This window comes from Loxodonta africana, chromosome 6 (genome assembly GCF_030014295.1).
Source record: "Loxodonta africana isolate mLoxAfr1 chromosome 6, mLoxAfr1.hap2, whole genome shotgun sequence".
NCBI classification, from domain to species: Eukaryota; Metazoa; Chordata; class Mammalia; order Proboscidea; family Elephantidae; genus Loxodonta; species Loxodonta africana.
In genome coordinates this window covers 62,173,777-62,196,706 of record NC_087347.1, presented here as the reverse complement: position 1 = coordinate 62,196,706, position 22,930 = coordinate 62,173,777, and the positions used below count along the sequence as shown (strand labels likewise).

Below are 22,930 nucleotides of genomic sequence, written 5' to 3'. Positions count from 1 at the left end.
TGGGAATTTGTTTAAGTTAAGAAGACAATATTAAAAACATCAAATCCATAATTTCTTTACTTTTATCAGAATTTCTATTTCCTGAAATCTTCACAGCAAGTTAAGACACAATATTTTCTACATACACAGATTTTAAGCAGCACCAATCTCTAAACCATATTATACTTGTACATCAGTACATATTAGGAAGGATTTTGAAAACAAAATCAAACCTTTCTATATTTGAAAAACAAAGCACAGTATTTCAAATGCTGTGTTCTCATTGATATGCTACCTGATTGATCTGAACATTACTTCAATTTAAGACATAAAATTGAAAGAAAAAATTAAAATCAAAATATTTGGTGGAAATTAAATTAAAAAATAGCTTCTATTTGTAATTATTCGAATAACAAAGAGAATAGTTGTAATAAAAATTTTCACTTGTCTCAGAAAATAAGTCCCATTACTTAGGCAATAACATCAATGTTAGAGTCAAAAAGATGCAGCAGAAGAAGAAAGTAGAGGAGAGAAAAAAAGAGAGAGAGAAGGGGAAATTAGAGAGATTTGAAGCATGAGAAAGGCTCGACCTAGCGTTGTTGGCTTTGAAGATGGAGAAAGGGGATCATAGAAGGGAATGTGGAAGACCTCTAGACTGAGAATAACCCGTGGCCAATAGGCATCAAGGAAATGGGGACGTCAGTCCTATAGCCACATGTAACCGAATTCGCCAACAATCTGAATAAGTCTGGAAATGGGTTTTCTCCCACATTCTTTAGCGAGGAACATAGCCCTGCTGAAACCTTGGTTTTAACCTGGTGAGGCCCTTGTGAGGCCTGAAACATACTGAGCTGTGAGAATAAATTTGTGTTGTTTTAAGCCACTGATTTTGTGACAATGTTATGGCTAAAAATGTTATGGCAGCAGTAGAAAATTTACAAGAGAAAACTAATACACCAATAACTGCAATTGAAAACGATAAAATAGAAAAGTAATACACCTATGACTCTTAGGAATTAGAATGTGTGATAGACACCTTTATTACTGTACGTGGGGCATTAGGAAAATTTGGTTTCAAGTCCAGCTATATCACCTTACGTAAATTAGTTAGCCTTCATGGGCCTCACTTTCTTCGTCTATAAAATGTAGGTTATAGAGGATTTCTAGATTAAAATGGTTGCAGGTCAATATATTTGATATACATTTATAAATGTCTATGAAAATACTCTCGGGAATCTCAAAAAAAAAAAAAAAAAAAGATTGTCAGTTGTACTGAATTTTACAACTTAATTAAACACTATTTCCAAAGGAAATTTTCTTTAACTGATTAGTTTTAGTATATAGTAAAAATTCTATTATTAGAATCTGTAGTTCATTTTCTTACCAATGAATTATGACAGAAAGGTGACTTTAAAAATTAGGAAAAAACTTTGGCACCCTACAATTTCTCTCTTGTAAGCGTCTCTAATGTACTATTAAAAAAAAAAAAAAGTTTCAGTCCAGTCAATTCTGACTCATGACCACCTCATTTGTTTCTGAGTAGAACTGTGTTCCATAAAAATCTTAAGGCTGTAAACTTTTGGATGCAGATCACCAGGTCTTACTTCTAACATGCCTCAGAGTGGACGTGAGCCTCCAACCTTTCGAGTAGTAGTAGAACTAATCATTTCCATCACCCAAGGACTCCCATGTATATGTAAACACACACACACATACATGCATATGTATACATATAAGCATATATACTGACATACGTACACATACATTCATACAGATAAAGAAAAATATCTATATGAGGTGGAATCAACTTAACAGCAACAAACAACATCTTTCTTTTTTTCTCTCTGTCTCCTTCCTTACTTCCTTCCTTTCCTTTCTGTCTACAACTATCTATTTAAGAAAAAACTACAGATTGTGTACAGACTACCTTAAGCAGTGATATCAGAATTTCACTGTAGCATCAGGCCAGTTGCTCTGGAAGCATTGGATATGTTCTAGGTATTGAAAAATTAAACTAGGGCCCTTCCATGTTACCCTGTATGTCTCCTTGAGACCCAAAGAGGCAGAGCAGTCATTACTCGAGCAAACAATGAATGCTATTTTGAAAACCTTATCCAGTCCTTCTGCTCACTCAAGTACACAGCATGTATGTAAAAATACTACATCACAGGGAAAAAGAGAATTTTTCAAAATATAATAATGAGGGAAGCACTGGGCATAAAACTCTATTTTAATAGTACTAATATGTATGATAATGTTAGCTAATTGTGTTGCGGACCTGTTCTTCCTCATTACACAGAAAGTTACATGATGGTGGAAACCATACATGGTTTTTTTTTTTTTACTACTACATATCCAATTTCTATCAGAGATCCCATCCCAGAATAGGTGCTCTAAAGTTTTGCTGAATGATTGAAAGAGAAAATGAATGAATAGAAACTATGCGCCAGACACTGTGTTAAATACTTTTCAAATTAATTCCAATTGTGCTAAAAAGACCTACAGATATCAAAAGAGCCTGTAATAGAGTACAATGAAATATTGATGTAGTTGTTTGGGCTGGTGAAATTACAAATTATTATATATGCTTATTGGCACTTTCATAGTTTCTAAATATTCTCAAATATATTCATAAAAAATATATTCACAAAATTTTATTTTGAACAAATCAACAGCACTATTATATTAATGAATTAATGCATAAAAATAACTGTATGAGATGTATTAGTTGACCATTAGACCTTAAAATTTTTGTAAGCCCCTGAATTCCACTCAGCAGAAATTAGATACCTTCAGGTCTCTTTACTACATTACATTTATTACTATAAATAATTTTGATATATTTTATTGTACTTATTTTTATATCTTATATATTGTGACATACTTATTTGACCTCTGAAATTAGAAAGTGCATTAAGGGCAGGGGCTATATATTATTAACCAAACCCTGGTGGCATAGTGGTTAAGAGTTAGGCTGCTAACAAAAAGGTTTGCTGTTTGAATCCACCAGGTGCTCCTTGGAAACCCTATGGGGCAGTTCTACTATGTCCTGTAGGGTTGCTATGAGTCAGAATCAACTCGATGGCAATGGATTTGGTATGGGTTTTGGTAGTCTTCATAGCACTTGACACAGTAAGTTCTTAATGAATACGTGTTAAAAGAAACAGGCTTTTAGGTACATACTGGTACAATAATGATTTCCATTTTCTCAGCATCTCTCCTCCAAATCTTCACTTACTCAAATTAATGAGTAAATTATGATTTTCATTTTTATGTTGGTATCGGAGTACTAGCCAAAGTGAAGAAAAGGTATGTAAACTAGCCATACCATACCACTGGTAGTGTGTAGATGGTTTTGCTTTCATTTAAAGTAAGCTAATAAATTTTTATTGGCACCTACAAAAAGCAAAGAAACAAGGCTAATTCCTAGAAGTACACAAAGATGAATAAACACATGATCACATTCTTGAAGAACTGATTTATCTAAAAATCCTCAGTTGTCTATTATCTTCAATTTAACCAAGACAGACATCTCAGTCAATACAACATATCTATGTAACTTGTCAATTTAGTAACTCTTTTTATATCGATATAGGTAAGTCTGAAAATTGTGGTAGAGACTAGAAAATCAGCACGGTATTCTTAAGCATATTTTTAAAGTGAGGAAAATAGAGAAAAACATCTCATTGAGGGCTTGCATTTTCTCTCAGTAACTCTGTATGAGACATGGAAGCCTAAGGAGGTCTTATTTTTTTAAGATATTTCTATGTATTTGCTATTTTTAAGCATTTTATATCCTCTAAATCACGTACTAGAGTAAAATTATACATTAAAAAAAGACAGCTGGTGTAATAGGTTTTGTGAACTAGCTTACCTTCAGTTTTAAATGTCAAACTGTCCATTTAAAACCTCAATTAACCACTTGTAAGAGAAGAGAGGCTGTATTAGGAGAACTCCTGTAAAATATCACTCCAAAATTTTATTTTTCAAAATAATTGCTTTCTTTAATGGCCCAAACCAATGTATTTTTTAAAGAAAATTTTACATTTCACTATGTTCTTATCTTTGGGTAATTTTATTATTTCTGTCAAAGGTCATAAATTAAAACTTGAAGTTTGCCATTATTTTTCCTTGTTTTTCATTTTTGTTTTATGTGTAAGAGTTGTTCTGAACTTCTCAAGATCGGGGTCACAATAGTCAATAGGAAGAGAGTGATCAGGCTTTAGGAAAAAGAGGCATCTCCAACATTCCACAGGAACAAATTGTGCTGTGATACCATACTAAGATTAAAAATTTGTATTGCAGAAGCATGCTATCAAGGCCAGGAAGATACCCACTAAGAAAGGACTTGTAAGACATAATTATCTTCCCATAGCCTGTACTGGAGACATAGTGATAGGTTTTTTGAGGAAAAGAGTTTGAAACACATCTTCCCATCAACACTTCTGACTAATCTTACTCTTTAATTATTCAACATTTATTATTTGTGTATGTATTAATTCATTTTAAATAATTGTTATGGACTATAACGACCATATAAAAGAGTATATAAATAAATATATTACATATCAAACCAAGAAAAACCAAACCCAGTGCCGTCGAGTTGATTCTGACTCACAGAGACCTTATAGGACAGAGTAGAACTGCCCTATAGAGTTTCCAAGGAGTGCCTGGTGGATTCGAACTGCCAGCACTTTGGTTAGCAGCCGTAGCACTTAACAACTACACCACCAGGGTTTCTATATTACACATATATATATATATACATATATGGTTTCAGGAAGAATAACAAAACTAATATATTTACGACCCCACGTGAGAAAGAGAACATTATAAATATTACATAACAATTTACCATATCTTCCATGTAACAGTCTGCATTTTACATACTTCTCTTTCCTCCACTCCAAAAATAATTCATTTAAACTTTTAGTTTTTTATTCTTTTCTTTTATTCAATATTTTGATACACATTGATACAATATACTTTTTAAATTTTAAAATGTGCAAGTATGGGATAATATGATATTCTTTCATAATTTGTTCTTATATTAATAATTAAATTTCTGTTCTAACCGAGGCCATGTCTCCTCATCTTTCATTTATTCTCTGTGGTGCAATGTATTCCATAGTATGAATAAGCCACAGTATACGCACCTAAACCTGTGTGGAGTCGATTCTGACACATAGTATCTCTATAGGAGAGAGTAGAATTGCCCCGTAGGGTTTCCTAGGCTACAGTCTTCATGGAAGTAGACTGCCACATCTTTCTCCCACAGAACAGCTGGTAGGTTCTAACTGTTGACTTTTAGTTAGCAACAGAGCTCTTAATCACTGTGCTACCAGGGCTCCTCTATAGTATGTCTTCTCCTCTAAAAAAACATTTGAGTACTTAACAGTTTGTTGCTGTTATGAACAACACAGGGCATGTTCTCTACATATCTTCAACTGTACGAGTACATAGGTTCCTCTAGAATATATACCATAGAATTGATGGGACATGGAGTATGTTCATTTACTAATTTATTAGAAAATTCCTAATTGTTTTCCAAAGTGATGGTATCAACCTATTTTCCTGCAAGAACTCTATAAATGTTCCTGATTCTCTGTATCCTCACAAATAGTGACTTGCAAATTTGATGCTGAGAATTTTGCTATCGTTTCTAAATAAAAAAATCTGTGTTTGTTTCTGATTGTTTTTGAGATCTTCACTTTGTGTTTAGGCTCTGTACTTTCACTGTGATGATTATGTGCAAACTCATTTTGACTCACCCTACTGGGAGTAATATTTGAATCTGAGGACTGGTGTCTTTCATTATTTTTAAGGATGCTTTAATCATTATTTTAAATATTGCTACTTCCCTGTTTCCTCTACTGAAACTCCATTTACACTTATTTTCACATCCACTTGATCTCATGCCATCCTTCATACGTCTTTAAGCTCTCTTTTGTCTCCTTTATCTGCATTCTGGATAACTTAACCAATTCTACGTTTTAGTTTTTTTTATATATATTTTAGTTTATTCTTATGATGTTTCTGACTTGCTATTTGCCCAATTCACAAAATATCTAATTTCAATTGTTATAGTTTTCATTTCAGGAAGCTCTACTTTGTTCTTTCATAAATATGTCTGGTCATATTTATTCCTCAATGTATTTTCTTTTTTTAAATTGTGTTAATCAGAAATATTTTATATTATCTTTCTGTACTTTCAATCTGTGATATTTGCTGATTTCTTTCTGCTCTTCCTTTTTTTCCCCTTATGTGTATTCTCATTTTTTATTTTAAACTCATGTTGTTGTTGTTGGGTGCTCTTGAGTCGATTTCAACTTACAACAACCCCATGTGACAGAGTAGAACTGCTCCATAAGGTTTCTTAGACTTTAATATTTATAGAAACAGATCACCACGTTTTTCTCCTGCAGAGCTGCTGGCTGGGTTCAAACCACTAAACTTGCTGTTAGAAGCTGCACACTTAACCTTTGTGCCACCACGGCTCCTTTGTAAGCTCATGGTTATTGGAAATTAATATTCAGGATTTCTTTGAAGCCTGGATTTAATGTGTATTCCTTCAGAGATAATTTGTATTTCTTTTTTTCAAGCATGTGGGAGTATTATTAACCTGAGGGTAATATTTTTCAGGTCATATCAGTAGTGGCAATTTCCATTAAAAAAAAACAAAAAAAAAACCCAGTGCTGTCGATTCCGCTGCACCACCAGGGTTTCTGGCCATTTCCATACAACACTTACATGTGTAGTTAAAATTATTAGAGGAATCCCTGTTCTATTCTTTGATTTTTAGGGTATTCTTTTGAAATGGAAATGCAGTTTTTAACCATATATTCCAGGGCACACAATCTTGGGGACGAAAATTTTACAAAAATTTCTCATCGTTTCTCTGGCTCAATATCTTTTTACTCTGTGGGAACTCCAACACTATCCCATTTTCCAGTAATTCTTAAGCGATTTTGAGAGTCTTCAGAACTTTTTCTCATTTGTTCCATAAACTCATCGTCTTCATAATGTCAGAGCTTATGCCAATTTTTCTTCATTTCTGTTGCGGTCAGTCTGGCCATACCTCTTGTAGCTGTCATGGCCAATGTGACAGTTATGCCACTGCCGCTCACCAGTGCTATTGCTGAGGGCCTGATGCCTGACACTGAGGTCCCTTATGTCCATGCCCAGGGCTCTAACTCCTGTCACTGCTAAAGCTGCCAACATAATTATCTCGATGCCTTTTGTGTCTTCATTGTTTTGAGACTTTCGCTTTTTTTCTTCATTGTTTCCTTCTCTGCCCAGGACCCAGAAAGGATACATAACGGCCAGGCTGCAAAATAATTTGAGAATGATTTCTAACTTTTATTAAGCCCTACTGTCCCCATGCCACAGGAAGAAATTCAAGAGTTTCCCACAGTTATTAGTGGTAATACCTGTGGCCTGATACAATGGGCTCCATTAATACTACAGAGGATGAGGGACAGAGAGGGACAATAATAGTGGTTCTAGAAGCTAGGTGGTTAAAAACTCTGAGAGATCGGAATCTTGTTTCAGAGAAAATTCTTCCTATAAATAAAGTTATAAATTCTTCCTAGAAATCAGGTAATTAAGTAATGAATGTGTATATTTACTTACAAATTGATTCAGGACATTTGTAACTATTTCCCATTCTACTCTTCCACATGTTATTATCAAACAGATTTGTTCTTACCTTGTCCACTGTAGAACTGACATAATTCCACAACTTCATCTACTTTTAATTAATACAAGTAGTTCCTGACTTATGACGTTTTTCAAGTTACCACGAACTGCATTTATGACCGTCCATGTTTTTCTTTTTTGTGGGGGGAGGGAATGGAGGTTACATCTTATTGTTAGTAATACAATGCTGCAGTGCACAATGTATTGATGTTATAAGTCTCAGATCTTCACCTGTAGACGTTCAATTCTATGATTTACTGTTCAAAAAACTGTGTGTTTTGAAATGAAAAAAAAATTTTTTAAATGAGGTATTTGACTTACCTGAGAACCAACTTATGATGGAGTCATCAGAAAGGAACCCTGTCATAATTCATAGACTACCTGTATAGATTGATAGATAGCTAGATAGACAGGTAGATAGTAATATATATATATATATATATATATATATATATATAGTACTAGTAGGTAGTTATAGACATAGACAGAGATATCTACCGCATGTCTGTCAGTTTGACATACTATGACTTACTTGTGGCTATGATGCTGGAAGCTGTGCCACCGGTATTTCAAATATCAGTAGGGTCACCCATGGTGGACAGGTTTCATCAGCGTTTCCAGACTAAGACTGGTTAGGAAGAAAGGCCTGAAACCTGCCTCCAAAAATTAGCCAATGAAAACCCTATGGATCAAAATAGAATATTGTCTGATGTTGTGCTGACAGCTGATTCCCCTAGGTTGGAAGGCACTCAAAATACACAGTGACCACAATGGACTCAAACATATCAACTACCATGAAGATGGTGCAGGACTTAGCAAAATTTTATTTTGTTGTACGTGGGTCACCATGATTTGAAACTGATTCGACGGCAACTAACATATATAATGCATATACATTTTTTTATATACGTATACATATAATATACATATATTTTTTTACTAAATTCACTGAATGTCTTATATATAAATATATATATATAAAGCCCTGGGGGTACAATGGTTAAACGCTTGGCTGCTAACTGAAAGGTCAGCAGTTTAAACTCACCCAGCAGCTCCACAGGAAAAATAATTTAGCAGATTGCAAAAGATTACAGCCTAGGAAACCCTATGGGGCAATTCTACTCTGTCACATAGGGTGTCTATAAGTTGAAATCTACTCGATGGCACACAACCATATATAAATGTGTATATTTATGTATGTGCATATATATATACAGAGAAAGAGAGAGAGAGAGGGAGAGATTACCAAGAATTCTAGGCAGAGCTTAAATATTGCTCTCACCATCGGATACCAGCTGTCTCAGCACAGCTTCACAGCTTTTCTGCTGTGTTGTGTACAGAAATTCAATGGACCGTATCCTTTTATATTTGTTTTCTGGTGCATCACCTAATTAAAATGTAGCCCTTAAAAGAAAGGAGAGATATTTAGTTGATTTTGAAACAAAACAATGCTCATTACCATTTTTCAAAAGGAGATGAATCAGAGGTCCATACCAAATGTACGGTTTTATGAATGTACAACCATTTTATTGTAATTCATATAATCATAATCTCACGTGCCTTTGGGCCTTGCTCTTTCATCTCTGCATTCTCAGTATCTGACACAAGTGAGCATCTGTCACTGCTTCCTGAATAGATGAGAAAAATTATATTGAGTGAGTCTCCTTTTATGGAATATATTTTAAGGTTGACCTGAGTCACTGCTCTGAGAAATATACCTATGTGAGTGAGTTATGAAGAGTATGTGATTCCCAAGTTTTCATATTTCTTAATGTGGTATGTATTGCATAAAGGTATTTATAAACAGTTAAAAAGCCTTAAAATAATCCTAAATTGTATCCTCAAATTTGTAAAATTATATCCAAACATGCGTCCAACAAGAACAGCTCAAATTAAGGAATGGAAATTATTTACACGTAGCACTCTTTCTTTTCACAAATATTAATATCAGAAGTGCAGATTTGTAGATGAATGTGACTATAACTAGAATATTTCTGCAACTGTTGATGTTTTTTTCCTTCTGCTCTCGCAACAACTCTCACTGTTTCCTTTCACAATCTTTTTTTCTTAATTTTCTTGTTTTTACTTTTAAATTATTTTCAATTAAGTTACATGCAGGCAAGGTAGTGTATGTATATGTATATATAAAGGTTTTTGTAACTTTAATAAGAAAATTGGGAAATCAGTTCTTTATCAAAATGCTAGCACAGTATTTAAACCTGTTAGATTTTAATAAGTTTATTTTTAATTGGTTTTCTTTAAAGAATCACCACTGTGTATCAGTTCCTGTTTTTCTTCCTGAGTTTTAAATAAAACTAAGAATCATCTGGAGGAAGCATTCTTAAAATGGCAGCATTTGGCTTCCTACAGATTCCCTAAACTTTTGAATGATTAACCATGAGCCTTAGATTGTATAAGCACATTTCAAATGCCTTTTTTATGAGCACATTTGTTTTACAAAACATTTAATTAGGTTGAATTTTCATACACCATTCTCTTACAATCTAGATTATTCCACCTCTGTTTATTTCTTGGGTTTCTGTTCCTCCAACTGCCTTTTAAATCTTGATTCCCTAGTACTTTACTCTAAATGCCCTAACCACTACAGTGGTTTCATTCATTCTTTCCACAAATATTGAACGTTTTCTATGCAAGAGTACTTCCATATGTAATATGCGAAAATACAACTGAGAACAATACAGACATGGTACCTGTTTTTAAGGCATTTACAGTTGAATTAGACACTCATATCCAAAATCATGCATGTTGTAAATTCCATGATGTGGAAGTACACATAACCATATAATAAATAGACCTTATCCAGTATAGAAGGTCAGATTGGATCAAGGAATGAAAAAAGAAGGGAAAAGAGTGGAAAGAGCACTTGAGAAAGTGGGAAATATATCAATTGGGAATGAATGTAGTACAACTCAAGGACTGAGGTGACAATGGCTAAAGCAAATGAAAAGGGAAGAATTTTTGCTCCAGAGACTAAGTTCAGGTATTTCTGGTCACAGTATAAGCCCAGAGTCTAACTACATTGCCATTTGTTAGCTTCCCCTGCCTCTGCCCTTGGGACTGGCAGCTGAACGTTAGCTTTCCTGTTCCCTCCTGCCTTCTCATCCTTGCCCCTGGGCTGCTGTGCCCATTTAGTCTCATTTTGTTTTATGTTATTGTTGCTGTTAGGTGCTGTCGAGTTGGCTACAACTCATAGCGACCCTACACAAAACAGGACGAAACACTGCTGGGTTCTGCACCATCTTTACAATCTTTGTTATGCTTGAGCCCATTGTTGTAAGCCACTATGTCAATCCACCTTGTTGAGGGTCTTCCTCTTTTCAGCTGACCCTGTACTTTACTAAGCATGATGTCCTTCTCCAGGGACTGATCTCTCTGATAACATGTCCAAAGTATGTAAGACGGAGTCTTACCATCCTTGCTTCTAAGGAGCACTCTGGCCATACTTCTTCCAAGACAGATTTTTCATTCTTTTGGCAGCCTGTGGTATATTCAACATTCTTCGCCGACACCGCAATTCAAAGGCTTCTTGTTTGATCTTCCTTATTCGTTGTCCAGCTTTCAAATGCATATGATGCAACTGAAAATACCATGGCTTAGGTCAGGTACACTTTAGTCTTCAAGGTGACATCTTTGTTTTAAGGGTCCGTCTAATCTTTGGCTGAAGGGTGAACCTCAGGAGTGACTTCATTACTGAGCTAAAAGGTTGTCTAGGGGCCATACTCTCGGGGTTTTTCCAGTCTCTGTGTGGCCAGAAAGTCTGTTTTTTTTTTTTTCTCGTGAGTTAGAATTTTGTTCCTCATTTCTCTCTGGCTCTGTCAGGGACTATATCGTGATCTTTGTCAGAGCAGTTGGTGGTGGTAGCCTGGCATCATCTAGTTGTGCTGGATTCAGTCTGGTGGAGGCAGTGGTACTTGTGGTCCATTGTTCTTTTGGACTAATCTTTCACTTGTGTCTTTGGTTTTCTTCCTTCTCCCTTGCTCCAGACAGGGTGAGACTAGTGGAGTATCTTAAATGGCTGCTCACAAGCGTTTAAGACCCCAGACGTTACTCACCAAAGTAGCAAGTAGAACATCTTCTTTATAAAATATAATATGCCAATTGAGCTAGATATTCCCCAAGACCATGGTCCCACAGCATTCAGTACAGCAATTCGGTCCCTCAGGGAGTTTAGATGTGTCTATAGAGCTTCCAGGACCTTGCCATGGACAAGTTGTGCTGGCTTCCCCAGTATTGTGCACAGTCTTACCCTACACCAAAGTTACCACTTATCTGTTGTCTATTTAGCATATTTCTATCCCCACCCCTCCCCTCTCTCATAACCATCAAAGATCGTTTCTTTGTGTATAAACCTTTTCATGAGTTTTTATAGTAATAGTTTCATACAATTTTGTCCTTTTGTGATTGACTTATTTCACTCAGCATAATGTCCTCCAGATTAATCCATGTTGTGAGATGCTTCACAGATTCATCATATTTCTTTGTTGTTGAGTAGTATTTCATTGTGTTTATGTACCACAGTCTGTTTATCCATACATCTGTTGATGGTTATCTAGGTTGTTTCCATCTTTTTGCTGTTGTGAACAATGCTCCAATGAATACGTGTATGCATATGTCTATTCATGTGATGGCTCTTTTTTTCTCTGGTATTATTCCTAGGAGTGAGATTGCTGGATCATACGGTATTTCTATGTCTAGCTTTCTAAGAAAATGGCATATCATTTTCCAAAATAGTTGTACCATTTTGCATTCCCATCAGCAGTGCATTCTCCGCAGCCTCTCCAACATTTGTTAGTTTCTATTTTTTTGATTTGTGCCAGTAATGCTGGGGTGAGATAGTATCTCATTGTGGTTTTGATTTGTATTTCTCTAATGGCTAGTGATCACAAGCATTTTCTAACAATTACAAGCATTCTGTGTTGTTAGTTATGGTTTGTATCCTGTTAATGCTGGGAGAGAGCAAGGCATATGTGGCCAGGTGGTCAGGAGAAGGGAATGGGAAGAAGATAGAGAGAGACAAGAAATGAAGGGTGAAAAAAAAAAAAAAAGATACCAGGTGGTTGGGAGGAAGGAAGGTAGAGAGAGACAAGAAACTGGGAAAAAAGAAGAAAAATAAAATGCCCCAAGGACACCCACCAGAAGCATGTCCTTAGCCAAGTGGCACTGCACAGCCTGTCATGAAGGAGCAGAGATGGCACATGGCGCCAGGTGTTCAGGAGAAGGGCAAAGGAGGAAGATAGCAAGAAACAGGAAACCTAGAAAAGAAAAGAAGAGAAAAAAATAATGCCCCAAGGGAGCCCACTGATGTGGTGGCACAGACCAGGAAAGGGGCTCCCTAGCTGAGTGGTGGTACACAGCCAGTCTAGAAGAAGCAGAGATGGCACATGGTGCCAGGTGTTCAGCCGAAAAGAAAGGGAGGATGGTAGAGATAAGAAACCGAGAAGAGAAAAAAACAAAAGCCCCAAGGGAGCCCACTGTCTTGGCAACGTGTACCAGGGAAGTGGCTCCGCAGCCAAGCCAGTGGGCTTCCTTGGAGCTTTTCGCACAGACTGTCTAGAAGGAGCAGAAATGGCGCCAGCTATTCAGGAGAAAGGACAAGAAGGAAGATAGAGAGAGACAAGAAACTGAGAATTGAAGGAAAAAAAATTAAAAAAAAAAAACCAAAAACCCAGGGATTCCAGCAGTGTGACAGTGCAGACTGGGGCAGTGGCTTCTCAGCTGAGGGGCACTACACAGTCAAGAAGGAGCAGAGATCAGAGATGACTCATGGAGCCAGGTGTTTGAGAGAAAGGAAAGGAAGGGGGAGAGAGAGAGAGAAGAAAAAAAAAAAAAGACGCCAAAACAAACAAACAAAAAAAGCCAGCCAGTGTGGTCAGGGGAAATTCAAGCGGCAAAGAGCTGTCATGTCCCAGCCCAGTGACCACAGCCTGCTGGAAAGCGGCAGAGGCTGAGAGGGGGTTGAAGAGTGGGAGGTGGGAAAGCATGTATCACTGGTTACCGGGTACTCTGTCTCCTGCTGGGAGCTGCATAAAGCTGCCTTTCCATACTCCCTGTCCACTGTTCTTGGTAGCTAAGGTTTTCAAGATGGCAAATCTGCGCCATGTTAGCTGATAGGGGACCCACACTTCATAGTTCTCCTCATTTTCTGTCAGTTTCTTATTCCATTCAGTGCTTGGATGAGTTCTTTATCCCTTCATTTGAGGCTTAGAGTTCCAGGATCGACGTTTGTATCTGTTTTACTTAGTTTTCCAGGTCTTTGCTGTGGAGGAACAGTGTGGTGCTTCTGTCTATAGCACCATGCAATCTCAGACATTCTTTACAGAGACTAAGAAACAGGACTTTGCAAGAGAGACTAGGTTCAGAGTCCACACACCAGAGATTAAATCTCTTTACAGCTTTTGAAAAATGTCTGACAAATTTTTTTTTTCCCAAGAAGTAAAGAGAAGTGACCACTGCACAAGAGGTTGAAATAAAACATCTCAATCATTATTACTCCATTCTAGCTAGGTATAGGCACAGAAACTTAGAACATGCATGATCTTTCCCAAAGGTCCATTGTTTCTATATCTCTTATTTTTACTACTTTTACTGCAAATAATTTTACAAATATTTTTCACATAAGAAACATAAAAAAATAAATAAACCATGTCTGAAAATAATCTTTAAAATAGAAAGCTATGTAGTGCTTGATGGTTTCAATAAAAAATGTAAAAGAACATGTTACCTTAGTGAAGTATAAAGAGCCCTGGATCAAATCAAGAAATCTGACTTTGGTACCTAATTTATTCACTAAATAGCTATGTGCTGTTCTGCAAAGCACATTACCTCCACTGTGTCAGTTTGGTCACATGCAAGATGACTGCTAGATTAAATGATAATTGAGTTCTTACTCAACAGTAATATTTTATAACCTTCGGTATCTTTTTTGTATTTTTTACATTTCCCTGTACACTATGTTTTAACTTAACACTGAATTCATTGCAATTATCCATATTATGGTTTTATTCCTTAACTCTTAAAAAATTAGGAGAAGTTCCATGAGCATTCTGGATGACAGCACCCAGAAATCACTAATGTTCCCAGTAAGATATCAAACAGTATTGTGAGGTTTCATCTAGGGAAGTTGACTGGGAAGTTATAACAACAAATAAAGTTGCTTTATCTAAGGTTTGCTGCTATTGACTTGACCAGTGAAAATTATCTCTTTCATTTTTCTGGAACGTATTTATATCTGAGTAAATACAGTGGATGTAAGAAAGTAAAGAGGAAGGAGAATTGAACTGGGTCTAACCTTCTGTCTTTCAAACTAGCATTTCAGAATTCTGAAAGAGCGTTGTGACTGAAAGATCAAGAGGAAGCAGCCTCTGCAACATTTTAGGCTAAACAGTTCAGAGCTGCTTGGTTCCTTAATTATTTGGAAGCTGTGGTATTGTGGATAGCAAGGTCTGAGGAATTCCTTTTCTGTATGTGGAGTGCCATTGCAGCTCCAAAATTCCCTCCAAGGACAGAGCTGCATGCCACAGTCCTTTGGGAGACTGGTGAATTTAATCTGCTGACTAGAATCTGGGTAAGAACTTGTGTCTGTAAGTCTAGGTTCCAGGGGAATACATTTGGAAAAAGAAGTATCTGTCTTTTTTTCTGATGCGAAGATTAGGTAAAGAAGAGAGAAGGTTTATATTTCTACTTCAGGATTATAGGAGAGATATAGGCTATGAAAAATTATATACACGGGGATTTTATAAAGTATGTGACTTTTTTTATCTTCATTCAAAGACTTTTATAATGTTATCTAAAAACTTTATTGCCATATAGACAAAAGTAAACTTTCTTACAGGTTTTTATGAACTCACATATTCAATCCATCAAAAAATATACATTGTTATAGATGCCATATATTATTTTAGACCGTAAGGTGACAGGATTGAAAGACACCTAAATAAAGAAGATGAAAATGGACAGAAATTAAAAGACAGGATGGACAGCTTCTCAGATTTCCATGATACCATGGAGCAAGAACAGATAGTATAGGACTTTGTGTGTTACGGCAATTAAACTTTACTCTGAATCCTATGGTAAACCACTGAAAGGTTTTAATTAAGGTTACAGTATATTCAGATTTCCTTTGGAAAGATCATTCTGATACCTCTGGGGAAATTTAATTAAATTGAGGCAAAATTAAATGTAGAGAAGCCAGTTTGGAGACCACTGCAGTAATACAAGTAAGAAGTGCTGGTGGAATGAGTGTGAAAATAAAGGGGCAAACGTCAAATATATTTAGGGAACCAAAAACGGGCATAAATGGTGATCATGGTGGATATGGGACAGTATAAAAAGGTGAGTCAAGCATGTTTAAAAATCATGCGATGTAGTGGGAAATTGGCACCTGATCTCCTGTTCCCATAGTTTCATATTTCCTTGTGTTTATTATGAAACTTACTTATCACAAAAGTTATTTCTGTTTATAGGTCGAACTTTCCAAGACGAATAAGTCTTTCAAGGGCAGTATATAAAACCATATGTGGCACATATGTTGATGGTATGAAAATTGCTCTTATTAAGAATTAATAATCACCTCTTATGCCAAAGCAAAAGCCCCTTTCATTTCTCTCCAGCTAGACTTTGCTATGGCACTTAATTGGACTGGTTAACCCCTCTTGAAATGTTCTCTTCCATATCAGTGTCTGATATAATAGTTATTCAATTATATCCTTCCCTTCCAAATTCCAGTCTTCCCTTCCTCTTTTTAACAGCTGTCACAATTTTACATAGTTTCCTTCACCATATTTATTTCCGTTCTCTTTCTTCTTTTTAAAGGTGGTACTTTCCAAATTTTTGTTCTTGATCCTCTTAGTTGTTTTTTACTCCTGTGTTTTCCCTTGTGTAATTTTATGAACTTTATTTTCCTCATTTCATTTTCTACTATTATTCATAAACCAATGGTTCTTGTTTTGGTAGCCTCATAACTTTGCCAATTAGTGCATCTTTATAAATGATTTTTGAAAGTTAATATCCCAAGCATTAATTGTATGACCACCAAAAAATAACTATTTCTATGACAGGACATATGGAATGTAGCACGGGAATAGATTTTATTATTTCTACAGATAGTGTAATGGATTGAATTGTTTCTCCTCCAAAAAATATGCTGAAGTCCTAACACCTGGACCTGTGAATATGACACTGTTTGAATATAGGGTCTTTGAAAACATTATCAGTTAGATTAACATGAGGCCATGCTGTAGTAGGGCAGGTCCTAATCCTGTAGGACTCTTGTCCATATAAAAGAGAAGAAGAACACAGATAGTCATACAGAGGAAGGATTCCACTTGATGCTGCACCTGCAAACTGAAGAATGCCTAGATACCAGAAGCTGGGAGAGTGGCATGGAATGGGTTCTCCCTCAAAGTCTTGGAAGGAATCAACATGGCTGATACCCTCAGCTCAGATTCCCTGGCTCCAGAACTGTGAAGCAATATATTTCCATTCTTTAAAGCCACCCATTTTTTGGTACAGTAAAACCTGCAAAAGTTGTAACCTGTGTAAAGCGGAAACCAGTCAGAGAAGGAAAACTCAAATATTTTCCACTAATAGAGAGCGATAGAAAAGTGGTAAGACTGCACCTTGTCAAAGGCAGAAAGCTTACTAGACCCAGCAAAACAAGGCTGTTCTGTCAAGTTTTGGCCCTCACAGGTTTTACTGTATTTCGTTGCAGCAGCCAAAGGAAACTAATATAGATAGGATGCTCTCTACCATTCACTTTGCCTCTTATCTCAGATACCTATCAATGACTGTGCCACTCAAGTCCCATGCTTCATGATGTAGACAGAAACAATTCTGCGTTTTGGGGGACATTCTAGATTTATTTCAGGGGATATTCAGGTCATAATCTGTATAAAGAGAAACTTGCTATAGAATATATGGATTTAGGACGACAGTTCTGAATAAGTTGAGTGTTGAAATAGACAAAATCCTTGGGAACTTTCAATCAGGTATATATCTAGGTCCTCATAAAAAGAATCCTGTTTGTATAGACATGGGATGGGAGAGATGGTGTGAGGAAGGCATTGCAGTCGTCATACAAATAATAACTTTTGACTACCAAACTCAAGCAAAGGGTGACTTCAAAAACCTCCTTTTCATTCCACCATTGTCCTTAATGCCTATGTTTTTTTAGCTTGTATTCGTTCCTGAGATCTATAATTATCCTCATTTCCAGATAGAATTTTCTTTCATAGATATATAAATACCTTACAGGGTGTCCGTACGGTCCAGAACAGGTGGTAGTTTTATAGATTCAAGATGTCCTTGATGGCACTATGATAATTTGTCAGACATTACGAAAACCCTTGATATTATTGAAATTGAATCTGTAGTGGCTTTATCCTAGTGCAGTACAAAGAATACTATTCAGAAAACAGAGTCATGGAATGATAATTTTGGATCTGGAAAATACCTGGAAAGATATCTAACTTAATCACTTAGAAATTGCCTTTCTATCCCCTAAAAATCTTTATTAGTTTTCTTATTTGGTTATAAGGAAATAGATTTCTTAAAAATTATATTAAATCAAATAAGCATTTCTATATCTTCTCTTTTATTAATTCTTCTTTCTTGCATTGTGCAGAAAGAATTAATGCATGTTTCATAAAATCATCACTAAAGATTTCAAAGATTAAAAGGTGCTACCTAATATTGCTCTACTAATTAGTTCTGCATTTCTGTAATGTATCAAAATGCCATCATGAGAGAATCCACCAAATATTCATAGAGCTGCAGATGTACCTACAGCAATTCCCTGTCCTATCTTTTAAATATCAAAAGCTATGTCAGCCTTCTTATTCAATGGTGTTTACCTTCCTTTGATTTTTTTTTCTTTTTGTTTTCAGTTGGGCTTGCCAATGTTCATTAATGTTCTAAAAAATCAATCGGTTTTGTTGATCCAGTAAACTGTGTATTTTAGTTTGTTTCCCATTTAATTAAACTTATTTTTATTGTTATTCCTTTAAATTTTTATTAACCAAAATCTTACATCACAGTATAAAACAAAACAACCAAACCCGGTGCCTTTGAGTCGATTCCGACTCATAGCAACCCTATAGGACAGAGTAGAACCTCCCCATAGAGTTTCCAAGGAGCGCCTGGCGGATTCCAGCTGCTGACCTCCTGGTTAGCAGCCATAGCACTTAACCACTACGCAACCAGGGTGTCCCATCACAGTATACCACCGTTATATAGTGTTGATTTTTTTAAGCCAAGCACTGCTTTAACAATATTAACACATTTAATTTTGATGTCATTTCTGTGAAGACACCATTATTATTTTCATTTAATGGGAAAACTGAGGCAAAGTGAAGTAACTTACCCAATGCCCTACCGATTGTAGATGGCAGATACTGGCCTCAAATTTAGGTAGCATGCTTCTAGAGTTAAATTTTAATCACTGTGCTAAGCTGCTTCTCCTTTTACTAACTTTGGGTTTGTATTATCCTGCTTAACTCAACTTTTACGCTGAATATAACTTTGCTTAAAAATACACAATTTCTTATTCTACAAAGAAGGCAACAAATTTTCTTCTGAACATGTCCTTGGCTGCATCCAACATGATTTGACATAGAGCTGCCTGTGTCCTCATTTATTTTATTATTTTATGAAAAAAAAAAAAAAACTACGTATTTTGTTTTATTACAAAAGAGGGCAATTGCTACTATTTTCTTTTAAAGAATAAAATATCCTTTTTATAAGAAATTTTGACAAATTCAGAAAACTATGATGAGAAAATGTAAAACTACCCATAATCAAACATCTCAGAGAAAATCAAGAATGTGGTGGCAATGTACAACTTCCCTGGTATCTTTCTATGTCTTCATATTTTTAAACATTACTCTTTTATTATTCAATTTTATTTTTTATGAAATTATATGCAGCAAAACTTGCTCTTATTCCACAGTTTTTAGACATAATGAGCAGTGATATTTGTTACATCCTTCACATTGTGTCAGTATTCTCATTGTTTCTCTTCTATTTGTTTCACTTTCATATACTTAATCTCCCTGACTGCTAACCTTCTCATCTATGATTTCAAATAGCTGTTGACTCTTTGGTCTTATATAGTTTTTTTTTATTGTTGTTTTTTTAATGCAATACTCAAGGGTGACAATCTTTACACATTGGGCTAAACTATTATTTAGTTCGCAGGTCACTTCAAGGTATAGTTTCAATTCAAGGTTTGAAGAGCAAATCAGGGCCATAATCTCAGTGACTCCTCCAGTCTCAATGGGTCCAGTAATTCTGGATTCTTTAAGAATTTGAAGTTCTGTTCCACATTTTTCTCCCTTTTTAAAGGGATTCATCTATTGGGTTCCTGATCAGAATGTTCAATGGTAATAGCTGGGCACCATCTAGTTCTTCTGGTCTCAAGGGGAGGAGGAGGTGGTTCATGGAAAGGATTAATCATATAGTTCAGTTCCTTCTCTGATTCTTGGATTTTCTTTTTTCTCTTTTGTTCCAAGCAGATAAGGACCAATAGTTGTATCTTAGATGGCCACTTGTAGCCCTTTAAGACCCCAGACACTTCTCACATAACTGGGAGGCAGAACATAAACGGTAGCAACTATATTATGCCAGTTGATTGTCACAGGAGACCAAGTCCTAATCCCCATAACCAAGAGAACTAATCCCATGAGGAAATTGGTTATGTCTAATTAGTATCAGGACCTATAGTCCTCAACACCTATTTTTTTGGTTGTTGTTATTGTTGCAAATCATACACAACCTAGCATTTGCCCATGCAGCTAATTGATATCCATTACATCAATTATGCTGTGCAAACTTCACCTGTATTCAGTGCTACCTTTTCCATTTTTATAAACAAAAAGTAACTACCACCTAGGGAATACTTCTTCCAACCCGCACCCCTGGTAACCACTAATGAACATTAGTTTCCATATATTTACCTATTCATGTCATTTCATAAAAGTGAGAACATACAATATTTGTTGTTTTGTGGTTGACTTATTTTGCTCAATATAATGTCCTCCAGGTTCACCCACATTGTAAGATGTCTCAGGACCTCATTTTTCTTTATTGCTGAGTAGTATTCCATTGTATTTATGTAACACATTTTACTTATCCATTCATCCTTTGATGGGCACTTGGGTTGTTTACATCTTCTTGCTATTGTGAATAGCACTACAATAAACATAGGTGTACATTCATCTGCTCAAGTCACTTCTATTGAGTCCGTGGGGTATATAGCTAGGAGTGAATTGCTAGGTCATATGGCAGCTCTACCTTTAGTTTTTTGAGAAACTGCTAGACTGTTTTCCAAGATGGCTATACCATTTTGCATTCCCAGCAGTAATGAACGAGGGTTCCAGTTTCTCCACATTCCCTGCAATACTCGTTACTTTCCTTTTTCTTATTTTATCTTAGCCATTTTAGTGGGAGTGAAATAGTACGTCACTGTGGTTTTGATTTTCATTTCTCTGATGGCTGATGATGTTGAGCATCATTTCATGTGCTTGTTGACAATTTGAATATCCTCTTTGGTGAAGTGTCTGTTCATGTCCTTTGTCCAGGCATTGATCAGGTTATTTGACTTTTTGTTACTGTGTGTCTTCATTCATTAATTCATTTTTTGACTTAGAGTAATTTTGAGTTTTATTTTTAAATTTTCAGTATTTTAATGTTATTTTACTATGAAATGTATCAACACAGAAAACAGAATAATTTTTAAAAACCATGTCGGTATCACACGTATTTAATGAATGTTAATATTTCCTACCTGCCTTAATTATCTGGTGCTGCTATAACAGAAATGCCACAAGTGGGTGACTTTAACAAAGAGAAATTTATTCTCTCGCAGTCTACTTGTCTACAACTCTGAATTCAGGGCATCAATTCCAGGGCAAGGCTTCCTCTCTCTGTCAGCTCTGGAGGAAGGTCCTTGCCATCAATCTTCCCCTAGACTAGGAGTTTCTCAGCTCAGGTACCCTGGGTCCAAAGGACATGCTATTCTCCTGTCACTTGTTTCTTGGTGTTATGAAGTCCCCTGTCTCTCTGCTAGCTTCCCTCTTTTATATCTTGAAAGTGATTGACTTAAAACAAAATATGATCTTGTAGATTGAGTCCTTCTGCATTAACATAACTGCCTCTAATCCTGCCTCATAAAGATAAAAAAAAAAAAAATGTTGCTGTCGATTGAATTCCGACTCATAGCGACCCTATAGGACAGAGTAGAACCACCCCATAGGATTTGCAAGGAGTGGCTGGTGGATTTGAACCACCGACCTTTTGGTTAGCAGCTGAGCTGCTTAACCACTGTGCCACCAGGCCCTTACAAAACATAGGAAAATCACATCAGATGACAAAATGGTGGACAATCACACAATACTGGAGATCATGGCCTAGCCACATTGACACACATTTTGGGATACAATTCAATCCATAACATTACCTATTTTAGAAAATATTTTTTAATGAAATAAAAGTCATAGAAATAGTTGAAGCACTATTTCTTAATCCTTTCCTAATCCCATTCCCTCCCTTTCTCCTCTGAGCACCATAATTCCTGCCCAAGCGTTTATACTTGTCCTATCAAAATCAAACCAAATCCCTTACCATGAAGGCGATTCTGACTCACAGTGACTCTATAGACACCTGGGAATTGATAATTTTTTATGTTTTTCTGATTTTATAAATTAATCTACAGAGCCAAGTGTAACTTGCTTTTTCAATCTATCACTATACATTTAGAATTTGTATATCATAGTTAATACATGTAGTTAATAGTTAATATATCATAGTACACAATTAAGTTGCTTTCAATTGTTTGCCATAAAAAAAATGTTACCGTGAACAGCTTAGTGCTTGCATTCATATTCACAGATGTAAGAGTTTCCCTAAAGCATGCCCCTAGCAGTGGAATTGCTATACTGTAGGGCATGTACATCTATTATTTTACTTGGTGTTAGAAGAGTGGTCGTAACAATTTAAAATGTCGTCATTCACGTTTGACATTCCTCTTTTCTCCAAATCCATTTTGACTTGTGAACTTTTTTTTTGCTAGCAGCTGAACTCTTAACTGCTGTGCCACCAGGGATCCTTTCTATATATAATCTGTTCCCATCAAGTTGATTCCAACTCATAGTGACTCAATAGGACAGAGTAGAACTCCACCATGGAGTTTCCAAAGAGCAGCTGGTGGATTCGAACTGCCAGTGTTTTGGTTAGCAGC

At 36.0% G+C, this 22,930-nt stretch overlaps 1 pseudogene; it reads right to left on the bottom strand.

Annotated features, from left to right (window-relative positions):
• The window catches only part of LOC135231586 (uncharacterized), a 59,372-nt pseudogene extending 45,575 nt beyond the window's left edge, over nucleotides 1-13,797 (bottom strand).
• Nucleotides 13,798-22,930: the final 9,133 nt, after the last annotated feature.